Source organism: Schistocerca piceifrons, chromosome X (genome assembly GCF_021461385.2).
Source record: "Schistocerca piceifrons isolate TAMUIC-IGC-003096 chromosome X, iqSchPice1.1, whole genome shotgun sequence".
Taxonomy (NCBI): Eukaryota; Metazoa; Arthropoda; class Insecta; order Orthoptera; family Acrididae; genus Schistocerca; species Schistocerca piceifrons.
Genome location: NC_060149.1, coordinates 555,962,873 through 555,976,092, shown reverse-complemented (window position 1 = coordinate 555,976,092; position 13,220 = coordinate 555,962,873). Strand labels below are relative to the sequence as shown.

At 43.1% G+C, this 13,220-nt stretch overlaps 1 pseudogene; it reads left to right on the top strand.

The window, feature by feature from the left end:
• The first annotated feature begins 9,006 nt into the window (after nt 1-9,006).
• Nucleotides 9,007-9,124, top strand: LOC124723553 (annotated as a pseudogene).
• Nucleotides 9,125-13,220: the final 4,096 nt, after the last annotated feature.

Sequence of the window (13,220 nt, the reverse complement as noted above, 5' to 3'; positions counted from 1 at the left end):
GAACTAATGTTTGTTGGTGTTACACGCAGTGGCATCGCCAGAACGCCAAGGTCAAAAGTACCACAATTACAACCCGGGTTGTAGCGATAGATGCAAAGTAGCATGTAATGTGTAAGAGCGAGATAAAGGTTGTCAGAATAATGGAAGACGAGTGCTGATTTAAATGATAACTTCCTGATGAGTAAGGTTTGAATTCAGGTAGCACAGGCTGAAGCTAGAAAAGAATACGTGAGTCATTATTGTGGAGGTTATTCAGCACGATATGCTGAACATTTTTCTCTGAAGTTATGAGTATAGAGGGGTGACAGCACTATGCAAGGGATACCAACTTCAAATTGTGGGGACAGGAAGATAATTACGTGAATGAGTTTTTTGTGTGTGTTTTAAGAAGATATGGACTTTTGTGACTATTTTTGATGACAAACGGTTACCTAGTACATGAGCACCAAGAAAGCGATAGTTCTATAGAAAGAAGTGATCGTTAGTGCTGTATCCGCGAGTAGTCGGATGTCAGCTCAAGCGTCCGAACTCAGGAGAGAAACACCTGAAGTAGCAAGAAGGAAGGGCCGCCCGCGGAAGAAAACACGACACCAAGCGGTAGCCCAACTATACTCAGCTGACGGGACACAGACAAGGGCAAGATCTAAGAAACCTACGTAAACAACGCAATGCAAAGCGGAAACCTTTACCGCAATGCTGTCAACAGACAAAGAGCAAAGACAAAAAAATTGAAATGGCTCTGAGCACTATGGGACTTAACATCTGAGGTCATCAGTCCCCTAGAACTTAGAACTACTTAAACCTAACCAACCTAAGGACATCACTCACATACATGCCCGAGGCAGGATTCGAACCTGCGACCGTAGCGGTCGCACGGTTGCAGACTGAAGCGCCTGGAACCGCTCGGCCACATCGTCCGGCCGAGCAAAGACAGACACAATCCGAATCGCGACCTGAGAGAAAGACCAAATGCCAAGCAAGGTTGTTACTCAGTAGTTCGTAGTACAGCAATAACAGCAAACAATAGTACCACATGCGAGTGCAAAACTGGCTGGCCGTTTGATGGATGGCCGTATTATACCTGTTTATTTTATTTCATTTATTGTTATTTTTTAATAATTGGCTTTCGGAACGTGCTTAAAAGCATGTTGACATTCCACTGTTACGTGGAATGTCAAGTACGACGTTACGAGCGTAAGAACAATAAAAAAAACCAGTTCCCAAGCGGAGAAAATCTCCGACCCGGCCGGGAATCAAACCGACACCCCTCCGTTTACGGTTCCGCTGCACTGACCACGTAACTACCGGGAAGGACAATGAACGTTATCGGCCGGCATATTTACGTAGGGAGACGAGTGGTACGCTGCGAAGTCTAGCCTACAGCCACACGAACGCGTTTTTCATGCGCGTTTGTGCGGGAATTGGATTGGGTTGTTTTGGGGGAAGAGATCAAACAGCGAGGTCATCGGTCTCATCGGATTAGGGAAGGAAGTTGGTCTTGCCCTTTGAAAGAAACTATCCCGCCATTTGCCTGGAGCGATTTAGGGAAATCACGGAAAATCTAAATCAGGATTGCCGGACGCGCCACCTCGCTCGGAGTGCGGGAACTCACGGCGACATTATAGGCCACTGTTTGTTGAATGAGGCTCACTACACGACTCGTTACCGCTCGCCGCGCGCCCGCGGACTTCCGGGTGTTGTTCACGCTGGACACTGGCCGTACCTGCAGCAATCACGCTGCGTTTCAATGATCTGATTTTGGTGAAGCGGCCTTCCAGAAAGAACGGCGGCACGTGATGACGACTAATCTGTGGACAGACCTGTGAATTACGTTAATTCTGTTCGTGTGCTTCTTTTTGCGATATTTACATTGGTTCCTAATTACTCCGTTTCGTATAGTGTAACGCGTTTAGTGAAAAATTAACACTCTCCAGACGTGTCTGCGCAATGTGTCGCCCCTGATTTGACAAGTCCGGTGCGGAAGAGTAGGTATAAATTTGTGAAATAGTCTGTGTGCAGCTGATGCTTATGTCACAGTTGAGTAGAGGGACAGGGGGACTCGGTAGTTCGCTGTTGAGCATGCAGATAGACTATAAAACCTCGCATTATTGTCCCTGTGGCCATCTTTCTGTATCATATAAGCTGTCAAAATGGAGCGTCTTGACAGTGAAGTAATTATTATGGAAGCGTAAAAACACCCATATCTGTACAACACATCTGCCTCGTGATGACTGGGTGTTGTGTGATGTCCTTAGGTTAGTTAGGTTTAAGTAGTTCTGAGTTCTAGGGGACTGATGACCATAGATGTTGAGTCCCATAGTGCTCAGAGCCATTTGAACCATTTGTACAACACAGGAGACGAAGAGTACAAAAACAGAGATAAATGGGAGAATCGAAGTTTTTCATCTTCGACGCTGTGAAACAAATCTCTTCTACTGAAAGTTCTTTGCTTTCCCTACTTTGGGAAGTAGTAGTATGTTCCAAATAAGAAAAAAAAGTCCAGCAAAGATGTGTTCTAAAACGCATACCTTGAAAGTTACGAGCACTTGATCATTAGAAGAGTTGTGTTTCAAAATAGCAAAGACGAACAAGTGCTCATAGCCCTTAAGGGATGAATTTTAGAGCACATGTTTACTGGACTTCTTTTTCATGTTTTGGTCCATACTACCAGTTTCAAAATTTGGAAAGCAAAGAACTTGCAGTAGAAGAGGTTTGTTTCATATTATTGAAGATGAAAAATTGTTCGTAGCTCTTAAGGTATGAATTTTCGACCCCATGTTTACTGAGACTTTTTTGCTTCTTGTATCGCGTTCTTTCAACTATATGCGTTTACGCCATTAATTATGATATACCCTGTATTAAATTACGTCATCTACGTCATTTCGGAGGTTTTTAAACGTTAATAAAAATCAACCTGTATTTAGAACATAGAGGGCGTTATTCCTACCTAGTTTGTGCTGTCACGCTGAAACGATAATCGTTTGTATATCCAAACACGTTCACTGGTGTGCACAATTTAAGGGCGAAAGTAGTTTCGTATGCTGTATCTCTGCCTAGTATCATACGCCGCCAAAACTTGGATCACATATAGGAAGAACTACAACAGTATAGCACAGAGCCGGCCACTGTGACCGAGCGGTTCTTGGCGATTCAGTCTGGAACCGCGCTGCTGGTATGGTCGCAGGTTCGAATCCTGGCTCGGGCATGGATGTGTGTGATGTCCTTAAGTTTAAGTAGTTCTAAGTTCTAGGGGACTGATGACCTCAGATGTTAAGTCTCATAGTGCTTAGAGCCATTTGAACTATACAGCACGGAAGGTAACTGAAACATCCGCCGCTTCCTGCGCCTGGGTTCCCGGGTTCGATTCCCGGCGGGGCCAGGGATTTTCTCTGCCTCGTGATGACTGGGTGTTGTGTGATGTCCTTATGTTAGTTAGGTTTAAGTAGTTCTAAGTTCTAGGGGACTGATGACCATAGATGTTAAGTCCCATAGTGCTCAGAGCCATTGAAACATCCGCGCGGAGTGGCCGCGCGGTTTGCGACACTATGTCACGGATTGCGCGGCCCCTTCCGCCGGAGGTTCCAGTCCACCCTCGGGCATGTGTGTGTGTGTTACTCTTAGCATAAGTTAGTTCAAGTTAGATAATGTAGTGTGTAAGTCTAGGGACCGATGACCTCAGCAGTTTGGTCCCTTAGGAATTCACAAACATTTGAACATTTTTTTGAACTGAAACAAATACACAATGAGACGAACAGGGATGACGCTTTTATTCAAAGACAGTATATAAATTGAAGTCATGGTGATATACGATGGTCCCCTGGATATTACAAAAGACAGACATGGTTCTCAGTAGGTGTTTGTGATCACCACGGACAGCAATGCATGCCCTGCACCGTGTTCGCATGCAGCCCACAAGAATGGTAAGGCGTTCTTTTCGTTGGTGCTTGTGGACGTGTTGCAGTACGTCTCGCCAAAGCATCCCGCACGAGCTCGATGGGATGAAATCGGGTGGAAGGGCAGCCCAGCCCATACACCGAATATACTCTCGTCCGAAGATCTCCTCCACCAGCGATGTTCGATGCGGTCGTGACGATAGTATTCGAAAATGTTCCTCGTATTTCCACCTCTCACCATATGAGATTACGTCCAGAATGTACGAGAACGGCACGCCACCTCAGTCCTCGATGGTCCCGTCCCTATGCAAAAGGCGCCGCCAAGTGCGGGTGCCAAAGGAACACAACGTGCTGGTCGTCGGGCAAAGAGGCCACCACAATGCAGTCGCCGCGCCACTATGGAAAATCGTATTGCGTATCTTTCACTACTGTTAAATGTGGTTGCAACTACACCCGTTGTTTGACATGACCCATTGTTGCCTGTTGCGCAATGAAGCGGCCATCTGCTGTTATAGCTTACCGTGGAAGAACATGTCTTCTCTTTAGGTCAGCTGTTCCTGCGGTTCGGAACGTTCCCCAAGCAAGTCCAACAATGCTGTGAGCAATACTGAACTCCTGGATTACACACGTCGCACTTCGTCCTAATTCCAGTGTCCCTATGATTCTTCCGCGTGTGAAGTCATCCAGATGTTGTCGTCAGCCCACGTTGTAATGAAGAACACCTCCACAGCACCCCGTAATTGTTCGCTGATCCTACACGCTGTATTTTCCCGTTCCTTCAGCTGCCTCGTGTTGCGGCATCAGCCTCCTTTGGCGCTACAATCGCGCTGAACTCACGCCGTGTGACGTCCAACTTCCTATTCACGACTGGCAGATCTCAGTCAGTATGCTTCCGCACTTTCATTGATTTTCACCCAATAGTTAATATGTTATATTACTTTACGTAGCTCGTCCTTAAGTTTTGCAGAGCAGTGTAGTACATTTCATGTTATTTCGAAATTTTTTGCATGTCACGTTCACTTCGTTACGATGTTATTGGCCAGCAGTGCACTAAGTGAAGTTTCGGGACACCCTGCTGTAATTATTTACTTTTACCCTTAAATACATGCGCTAATCAAGCTCTAAGGTATCAGTATTTTCAATGATACGAGGAACGATTCTCTTTTAACGCTGAGAGTTTCTTGTGATGTTCAGTGCCACACCTGTGCTTGATCGTTAAGTACGAAGATGTGTGCGATGCAGGCTGCCACGTGGCAAGTATCCCAGTGGGGGCTGGGCAGTAGTTTCATTCTGTATCGTTACGCAGTTATGGAAGTTGTATAATTAACTACTCCGTACCATATTGCAATCACTTTCGTTGTTAAAACTGTGCTTTGTATATTATGCCTTATGATATTCCAGTCCCGGCTTTGGTGCTCCATTTCGGTGAGACTGGGAGAAGAATTTATTATTAATACGTCATATATTTGCACCGTGCTACCTTTCATGGTCTCTTCTGCTATATAGCGTGTTTTCAAAAAATTACAGGCTAGTGAAACCAAACTGAAGACTAATAGGAACAAGACTGATTGTACGTCTCATGTTCTGGGGTCGCCAAGCTATAATTTAGTTATTCTACACTCTAAAATAACATTAAAAATTATCTTCATGAGAGCTACTGATTCGTTGCTCATTTCATTACCTGTTGACATTTCACATCAGATGATGCAAAACTGACGGACTGAAACCGAAATTTAATCAACTTGAATACTAGCACAAAATAAACTTCAGATCTCCTAAGAGGAAAACTTTGGAAAGAGAAAAGGTTTTACTGCTGTTTATGTGCAACAGAATTTTTGCCTCGACAGTATAATAAAAGCCGGGGTGCGCGATGTAAACAAGTCCAGCCGCGACAATATCTGGCTGGTATATTGAGGCCCCCGTGGACGGACTGGGGCGCAGTTATGGTGGCTGTGTTTGACTTTGCTGCTGGCTACGGAATAATGCAACGCCCGCTTGCAGAGTTGCTGCGACCGTCATATTCTGCAACCAAGGCTTGACTAATTCAATACGTCCTCACAATTTACTTTTGTATGAGGCCTCCGTTCCAAGAGCTGGATATCAGTTTTAAGTGCTGGCGCGGACAGTTAAAGCACTTCCGGGTTACTGGCTTTGTCAAAACACAATAGTTCTATAGCGAAAAAAAGTTAACTTTCAGGCCTTCTTTTACATTTATTTTATTAAGTCATATCAATGAAGTCTATCTGTTCTAGGGTTACACAGTACAGCTTTGTTCGCGGAACATTGATAACTCAGATGTTTCATTTTTCCCAGTTCAATGACTTGAATGCTTGCTATGGGCCTGCTGCTGATCACTTTGTGTGACTCTTTCTGTTGCGTGTAATGGAATCTGTTACGATGACGTACATTTCGCACAATGTAACTTTACATATAGCGCAACATATATTGGGAGTGATGGAATAGAAAAAATGCCTTGCATTCGCTCCCAGCACCTCCAGTACCAAACGTGAAGCTACATTGCGCATATAGTTCTTGGCATTCAATATACTATCACAGGCCAAACCAGTGTCTTCACTGCCTTGTTTCTCAAGAGCTGTTAGTACACATTACGTTGAAACCTGATGAAAAAGTTTTGCAGCATCTACTAACGCAAGACAAAGTATTGCCCGTATCATATGCTTTCTTGTAAAGTACGGTTGTAATACAAGTGTTCCATGTTAGGCGTTTGTCTTCCTGTGCAAACATCCTGCACATAATTTCACAGAATGATTTTGGTTCAAATGGTTCAAATGGCTCTGAACACTATGCAACTCAACTTCTGAGGTCATCAGTCGCCTAGAACTTAGAAGTAAGTAAACCTAACTAACCTAAGGACATCACACACATCCATGCCCGAGGCAAGATTCGAACCCGCGACAGTAGCGGTCACGCGGTTCCAGACTGAAGCGCTTTTAACCGCACGGCCACACCGGCCGGCAGAATGATTTTGTATTAGTTTCTCTCACTTCTTAATCACTTCTATTGAACCTTCATCATCACTAGCTACCTCACAAACATAGTAGCGGGAATAGTAGGAACGGTCGCTTCTTAAATGCATTATTTTAAGTGCCGTCAGTTCCAGAATCACGCTCCGTCACATGCCTAGCACAGGAACATTAAATTTCGCTTTCAGTTTACAGTAAGAAAGGGATTTTTCTCGGCATCAATTTGCAATAAACGTCTGACAACTCGACTCCAAGTGAGAACCAGGGCTGCCATGTAACGTTAACGGCACTCTGACCTTTGAGGCGGGGAACAAATAGCGGTCTACCTCCATCTCAGCGCAATGAATCACCTAGTGTTCGCCGCACGTACGGCCGAAGGAATCTGTAACACAATGTCTAGCTGCTGTTGCTTGTGCGGAAGTTCTGGAATAGATATTCGTCCTGCATTTATTTGTTTGTCTTATTGTTAATTTCAACTACTACACATGTTACGTAAAATTATATTAGCAGGAAACATCCTGCGTTACTAGAGATTCATAATACGTCTAATGAGGAGGACCAAACTCGAAATCACAAGAAAATTGGCGCAGTGGTTAAGAACTAAGCAATACTGTCAGACCAGAACCATTATCAAGTTCAAACCCGAAAACAGGATCCTCAATGAAGTATAACACTTAGAACTTCAAGCACTTTTACTACGGATAACAATGTACAGACAGAACAGAATTGCCCCGTAAATGAAGAGTGTTGCCTTTTATACATATTTCGAATAGCGCAGAATATGCAAACATTACAAATGTAAGAAATCTCGAAAACTACCTAGAAGTGATAAATACTTAATAATGAATGTGAGCCGGTAATCAGATTTGAACTGCAGACCCGTAGCACTCCAGATGGCGACGTTAACCGCTACTCTACATCGCATACAGCAGAGCACGCAGTGTTGCTTCCCCGGCCTCCTGTTTCAGAAGATCTCATTGGAGCCGATTACAGTTTGCTATATCTAGATCATGTCATTGGCCCTGTGTGTGACAGCGCTGGAGAATCCTTGCCTAAGCCTCCTGTCAAAGCGATTTTGAGGACTAAAATGGTATTCGCTTCCTGAGATGCAGACATGGACGGGATTTGTTCATATTGATCCGTCCTGTATCCCCTAAATGGAACCCGCTTGACCGCGATGTCTCTCTTGGGACCACAAAAGAACTGTATGGGCTTGTCAAGTTATCAGACGTTTTGTCAGTTTCTTTGTATTCTTCGCATACTTAAATCTTATTTATTGTGTTTTCGTCAGCAATAAGTTGCTGACACGCCTGCATAAATCGCTTTGCCTTTGATGCAGTGCAATTGTAAGCACATATTCTGTCTCTAGTGGCCAGCTCGGCTATTTCTTGCATCACTACGTTGGATCAGAATGTAGAAAGGCATTGTACATTTGATGTTGTCTATGTATCATTTCCTAAAACGAAAAAAACTTCACTGGCAAAAGTTATTTTCATAAGTCCACCGTCTACCCGAAATTGTATGCGCGCTGCGTACGTTCGTCGAGACACATAGTTTACGGTCATCTTTTCTTCTTCTTTCCCTTACCCCTTTTCCTTTTTTTATCTTTCTCTTTCCCACGACTTGAATTTCTACTTTACTTCACCCAGAATACCTAGCTGCAACAAAAAAATAAGAAAAAAAATTAAAACTCTTAATGGCTTGAGCTAACTCTCTGTAAGCTTTGCATCTCCACACATTTAATCATCAAACTAAATAATTCAGTTCATCAAATTATCCCACACTTAAGAAGAAGAGTTTGAAACGTTTTTTGTAGCCTCCAATACCTGAAAAGCTTAGGGGAAGTGTCGCTTATTTTTCCTGCCTTGTTTGAGTTAGATGCATTGAAATCTCTGCCCAATTCCAACTGTGGACCAGATCTCCCGACGTCTCTGTATCTTCCTAATCATCCTATTTAGTGTTATTATATAATTTTTGCACTTGTATTGCACTCCAATCCACGTTTCAGTTTCTATATACGTAGTGATGACGTGATGTCCTTGTGATGTTTGTGAGTTAATCCTTATGTCATGTATATCGATTTAGTTCTGCCTATGATCCATATGTTTCAGCTCCTGCTAACATCCTTCGCCAACGGCCTTGCCGCAGTGGTAACACGGGTTCCCGTCAGATCACCGAAGTTAAGCGCTGTCGGTCTGGGCTAGCACTTGAATGGGTGACCATCCGGTCTGCCAAGCGCTGTTGGCAAGCGGGGTGCACTCAGCCCTTGTGAGGCAAACTGAGGAGCTACTTGAATGAGAAGTGGCGGCTCCCGTCTCGAAAACTGACATACGGCCGGGAGAGCGGTGTGCTGACTACATGCCCCTCCATATCTGCATGGAGTGGGCTGTGCATGACACTGCGGCCGGTCGGTACCGTTAGGTCTTCCAAGGCCTGCTCGGACGGAGTTTAGTTTAGTTTAGCTTAGTTACCATCCTTCATAATAGCTACGAATTTGTTACCGCCTGTTCATTTCGTAAGAAAACCACTTTAACACCGATGTATTTCACGGTACTATGTTGTTTTCTTGCCCTAATAGTCCGAGTATCACAAACTTACTCGTTCCCTTCTTCACGGCTGCGGTTACGCTTTGTTCCTAGCATTTTCCGCGCGTCTACTGCTGAGCTGATTTTCTAGTTTCAGTTGTTCCTAGTGTCACACTACAGTACATAAAAAATCGATTTAGGAGTAAAATCTCTAATGTCACCAACACGACGGAACGAACTTCCTTTAATGAAACATAAATCGAAAATGTTATTGTGATATTTGCTTCATTGGTATTATTCTTGTTGTTGATAGAGATACTTAATAAATTTGCCAAGTCTCATTGTGTAAGCAGTATAATTTCTATGCTGTCATTCGTGGTAAATTGGTCTTCGAGATTTCATAAAGCGCTGAATCTTCTTTGCTGTACACTACGTAGAACTATTGATGTAATTGCACATAGTTTTATCAACATATTTCGACTGTTAATGGTTTTTATTTCTTCAGTTGTCATATCTGGAGCCTAACATGGAAATAAAGGAAACGTAATAGAAGGGGGTCAAAGATGTGGAACCACCCTTCTAACACAGAAACAGAAACTTAAAGTAGTATGAGATAAGAGTGGTGGAACACCTATAAGACTATGTTACGAAAATGGTGGCAGTATTGTCAGCCGCCATCTTGGATGCAACTTGCAGTTTCAAATAGAAAGGTGGTCATGCGACATATTAAACAAGCAGAAAATTAAACGAGAAATATAATGATGCCCTCTCATTTGAGCATAGCCTCATCCATTCTCGAGCAGGGACTTATATTTCTTCCTTACACGTGACTTGAAAGCGGATGGCATTACCACAAGCCGAACGCACTGAGATAGTCTCGATAAGCCGGCCGCTATGGCCGTGCGGTTCTAGGCGCTTCAGTGTGGAACCGCGTGACCGCTACGGTCGCAGATTCGAATCCTGCCTCGGGCATGGATGTGTGTGATGTCCTTAGGTTAGTTAGGTTTAAGTAGTTCTAAGTTCTAGGGGACTGATGACAACAGATGTTAAGTCCCATAGTGCTCAGAGCCATTTGAACCATTTTTCGATATCACTAGAGAGGAGCACTCGTATTATCGCAAAGGATTTCAATCGACACCACCTAGTCATACCGCACGTTACTCAAAGTGCGGTCATGAAACTACTCGCGAAATTCTATAAAACTGGCTCTGTCGAAGACAAACCGAATGCTGGACTATGGAAAATTGGCTACGGCTGAGGCAATACCAAGCGCTGCTCTGGCGTCGTTAAGTAAAAGTCCAGAACACAGTACACGCCGCACCTCGTAGGAAACTGAAGTAAATCGTACATTGTTGATGCTTATGGTTGCATTCTGGTACACAGATTGCATTTAAACTACATGATGAATGAGTGAAACGGATAAAACAACCTTACAAAAATGGTTCAAATGGCTCTGAGCACTATGGGACTTAACTACTGTGGTCATCAGTCCCCTAGAACTTAGAACTACTTAAACCTAACTAATCTAAGGACATCACACACATCCATGCCCGAGGCAGGATTCGAACCTGCGACCGTAGCAGGCGCGCGGTTCCGGACTGCTCGCCTAGAACCGCTAGACCACCGCGGCCGGCTAAAACAACCTTACAACGTGCTGAGAAACACGTCTAGCACAACATGCAGCTTGTATATGTTTTACTTCGTTGACAATGAATAAAGATATGCTCAGGTATAAGATACAATTTCTAATCTAATGTAATTCTCTATCTGTTTAACACGTCTTTCGCCTCGGAAACTGCGCGGTCTGTGCGCTCGATTGTTAACCAAATGGGTTCTAGTTAGATTCCCTGCCGGTTCGGAGTTTTTTCTCCCCTCGGGGTCTGGGTATTGTGTTTTCTTTACGGTCGTAATGTTCATAACTGACATTACTCTATTGGGATTGGGGTATGGGAACGCCCCCGGAGCCAAAAAAAGGAATAAAAAATTAAAAAAATGAGGTCATATGGCCTCCAGTCACTTTTAAAGTTACGAACTGCACCCAAGATGGTGGTTTACAGAAAGGCCGCCGTATTACTAACAAAGCATCCCATCTCATATTACTTGAATGTGACCTTCGATTTATTACGTTGTACAATGCCCTGTCGAAAACGCAGTCGGTAGAAATCCATGACAACATTGTATTAGTCAAGGACTAGTAGGGAAGCCAGCCATGGCCTTTTTTTTAAGAAAGATTTGCGTCATTTGACAAAGCTATTTAAGGTAACACCAAAAGAAGTAAAGCAGATTGTCCTGTTTCTCGTTAATATATGCAGAGTGATGGATTGGAGTGTAAGACACTGGGCATGCAATCCACACCCACATTAAGGTTTCTCACTGCTTACCAAAAGCACTTAAGGCAAATTCTGGAATGGATCCTTTGAAAAGGACACAGGTAAATTCTAAGTAATATGTCTGTCACCTCGACTGAAACAGATGGAGTACAAACAAAGCCTTAGCTCCAGTCTCTTTCCAGTCGTGAATCACTATGATGCCAGATAACACAGAGAATTAAAGAAAAATATTGTAATGTTAAAGTATCAGTAAAGTAGTGAGTACAATGTATACGGAGGTGCGATACAGGAAGGTCTGTCAAATTTCCATCTATGGCAGTCATAACCTCTGAAACAGATTCAAAATGTTTACCATATACGATAATTCTTTAGAGTTAGATAGTGTCACTGTTAGCCAAACATGGCGAAAAGGGTAGGTGCCCAATAAAGATACTTCAAATATCTCAGTTTTTCTTTTCCCGAAACACTTCCATACGTGGTTGCATTGATATGATAAAATATTATTATTTTTTTCTTTTACAGTCCACACTACGTCTATTAGTTTTTTTATACAGTTAGTGGACAAAAATGGCGTAATATTTTCCATTTAACGTTTTGCCCATCTCAAAGAAATCAATAAAAAGTATTCCTTCCCTTTGCCATACAACACTGGCCATGCCCTCTCCGGCAGGTAAAATGGGCATTTTCTGATAGAGTACAAACAATTATGACCTAAAACAAATTTGATTAGTTTTGAAACGGTCTAAAAGTTCCCGAGATATTCAATTTTGTATTTTCTTTCTTCTAAATTCAACAAACGCGGCAACCGTGTAGCACAGTAGCTATTAAACTAGTCTTTTAAAATGAATCGTACTTGTTCTCGTGGTATGTCTATGGCATCACTGCTTTACACGTGTTTACTCGTAGATATCCCAGCACAATTATGAGCATTTTCTTCTTATTTTACTATGTTTGGAAAGTCCTGCAGGTGGTTATTTGAACAGAGAAGTGGACCTGCATGTTAATCTCAATACCTTTATCTTAATCACTGAAAATGAAGGGGCAAACCGTTCATAGGCCTTCCACAGCTTTAGGTGAGTTTCTGTTGGTGATCAACCAACCAAACAAAGAATTTTACAGCGGCGTGGTATTTGGGCTTGTCCATCTGGACGAATCCCACGCAACACAACTAGTTTAATAAGCAGCAGAAACTGAACTACTCCGCAGTCCACATTAACACTGTACCAAGGTAACTGAGCAACATGTATCCCCTTAAACAAACCATAACTTTATTGGTGAAAGCAGCTGTTTACTAAGAAGTGCAACTTTTTCCATATTGTAATGATAAACTTCCTTGGGTTGAAAGTTATAAATTAGAACTTCTGAAATAGGGCGAATTTTTGTTCGATATATCCTAACAAAGAGATGTCGTTACGTAGAGACTCCGACCGAACTCTCTAAAAAGTATCTACACTGTACACTGCTTCTGAAGACAGACCTGCGTGAAAG